Below are 3069 nucleotides of genomic sequence, written 5' to 3'. Positions count from 1 at the left end.
ATATATATATATATATATATATATATATATATATATATATATATAAAATAGAGGTGAAGATGGCTTTAGGGTGAAAGGTGCTTGCCACCAAGCCTGAAGCTGCGGGTTCAAACCCAGGAGGGGTGAGAGAGGACTCACAGAAATCTTCTTCTGCCCTCTAGACACTGTGGCCTGAGCCATCAAGGGGAACAGGATTACCTGGCAAATGGATGCTGACAAACTGCTAAGCTTGTGGATTCAGTGTTACCCAACAGATCCCGACATGGGAGAGACACAAAGATGTTTGTTCATCTGTTTCAGACATATGCCCTTGGCAGGCAGCAGGTTCAAGGCTAACCTGGGCTACATGAGATTCCACCTCAAAAAAGAGAAAGGGGGCTGGGGAGCTGGCTCCGTGGTGAAAGCGTGAGCTGCTCTAGAGGACCAGAATCCCAAGAGCCCACACTGGGCGGCTCACGAGGGCCTGTGACTCTAGCTGCAGGGCATGCACCATCTCAGCCTCCAAAGACGCCTGCAAGAGCACACATGTGCTTACACACACAGAAACTTATAATGGTTAAAAAAAAATCAGTCTTTAACAACAGAAAGGACAATAGGAAAGTATCTTCCAGGGATGGATGGTAGAGTGGAGAAGAATTTTTCAGAGAGAGAGAGATAAAAGAAACCTGTCACTGTCACAGGGCTGGTGTGGGTGAACCCCGGGTGGGGGGGGGGTAGTGGTGGAGTTTAACTCTGGGAACCCATGTTTCCTGCTGTAACAATTTAGGGGAGCAGACACCTGCCACACCGCCATTGGCTGTGCCCTCTGTGCTCTGGGCTCCTGCCAGGCATTTACAAGCATTGGCTAGACTGTTTATCTTGGAAAGCATCTTGATGCCTGACAATGCTCTTTAAATGAACGGTGTCACGACAGCTCGTGACAACCCCGTGTGACCTCAATAGGTGATTGTTGTCATTGTCCTCGTGGGTGACCAAGACGTGGGTAATAATTCATATCCCTGACAGCTGAGCAGGCAGGCATGTTCCTTATTTATTTGTGTATGTGTGTGTGTGTGTATGTCAGACACAAAAATTTTCTGGGTTCTGGAAATTTCTAGAGTCTGGTCCCTGGGGCGGCTCCATGGGTATACACACAGAGATGTGCATGGAAGAGCTTCGAACTGGCCAATGCTCAAATTATGCTATAAAACCCACTAAAGGTCGAGGTGGGTATGGTTTCTCGGGCTATTATTCCAGCATTTGGGAGACTGAGGCAGGAGAGTTGCAGCCCAAGGCTAGCCTAGGTTCTTATTTCAAAAATAGGTGGTGGCATGGGGGCCAACGAGATGGCTCAGAGAACAGAGGTACTTGTGGATAAGTACAGAAACCAACTTCAGTCCCTAGGACCCACAAGACAGGAAAGAACCAACTCCTGCAAATTGTCAGCAGTTTCCATCAGGGAGGAGGGACAAACGTTCTCGGTGGCCCTCTCCTTCCAAACACAAGAGAGCTATCATCAACCTTATTGATTTTAGAAGATTTTGTTTGAAAATACTTGTGTGCGAGTAGGGTGTGCACACGGGTGCAGTGTCTGCAGGAGCCAGTAGAGGGCGTGTTGGAATCTGAAGGTGGAGTTACAGGCTGTTGTGGGTGGGAACAATGGATGCTGGGATGAAAGAGCAGGAAACACTCAGCTGAGGAGCCGCCTCTCCCACCCTTTATCTACTTATTTATAGACAGCAACTCCATATGTCAGCTTGGCCGGCCTGGCACTCACTGTGTAGCACAGAATGGCCTCTAACTTGCAGCAACCCTGTTTCTGCCTCTCAAGTACTGAGCTTCAAGGCAAGCAAGCACTACCGTAACAGCTTATGTTTCTGAGTGTGTATATGTGCGTACTGTGCATATGTGTGTGTGTGCCTGTGTGTGTATGTGCTTGGACACAGTACCCGTGTTTGTATATGTGTGGGTCTCCTGCCCATGCAGGTACACATTTATGTGTGTGCCTGTGCATGCATATGGATGTCTAAGGTGGGGCCTTGGGTGTCACATTTCACCTTAGACCTTGAGGCTGAGCTCCCACTTAACCTAGACCTTGCTGATCCAGCCAGTCTTGCTAGCTAGCCAGCTCTGTAGCGAGAATTCTGGAATTTTGATTTTTTTTTTTTGTTTCTTTGTTTTTGTTTTTTTGTTTTGTTTTTGTTTTTGTTTTTGAGACGGGGTTTCTCTGTGTAGCCCTGGCTGTCCTGGAACTCACTTTGTAGACCAGGCTGGCCTTGAACTCAGAAATTGCCTGCCTCTGCTTCCCAAGTGCTAGGATCAAAGGCATGTGCCACCACGCCTGGCTTGATTTCTTTTTAAAAACACAGAAATTTTAAGAGTATGCTTTCGTTTTACTTTCGGGTGTGGGATAAGGGGCTGCACCTGACTGTCCGTGGTAGCTGACTGATTTCAGCCTCCTGCTCTAACAGAGGCGTGGTTCTGCAGCTGCAGATAGTTTCTGTGACTGTGTGAAGTTTGGAATTCTGGGAACTTTTCAGAGGGTAGATAAATGCTAGGTCCCCTGAGAGGTGGGGTGGGCTGGGGTGGCGTGGGGTGGCTGGCTGCCTGTCTGTCGGTCTGTCCGTCGGTCGGTCGCTCGCTCGCTCGCTGTTGGGTGGGGTGGGGAGGGTTGGCTGCTGTTTGTTAGTAGTCTTATTAGTGGTCCTGCTCAAAGAAGAAACAAAAGGAAAGAAATTACACTCAAGGTTCTCTCTCTCTCTCTCTCTCTCTCTCTCTCTCTCTCCCTCTCTCCCTCTCTCCCTCTCTCCCTCTCTCTCTCCTCTATTCTTTTTCTCCTGTCAGGGCTGGCTTACAGGTTCAGAGGTTCAGTCCATTATCATCAAGGTAGGAACATGGCAGCATCCAGGCAGACATGGTGCAGGAGGAGCTGAGAGTTCTACATCTTCAGTTGAAGGCTGCTAGGAGAAGACTTAGTTTGAGGCAGCTAGGTTGAGGGTCTTAAAGCCCACACCTGCTGTGACACACTTCCTCCGACAAGGCCACACCCATTCCAACAAGGCCACGCCCAGTAGTGCCACTCCCTGGGCC

Source organism: Mus caroli, chromosome 17, assembly GCF_900094665.2.
Source record: "Mus caroli chromosome 17, CAROLI_EIJ_v1.1, whole genome shotgun sequence".
In the NCBI taxonomy this organism is placed as follows: Eukaryota; Metazoa; Chordata; class Mammalia; order Rodentia; family Muridae; genus Mus; species Mus caroli.
This window is presented reverse-complemented; position numbering follows the sequence as displayed.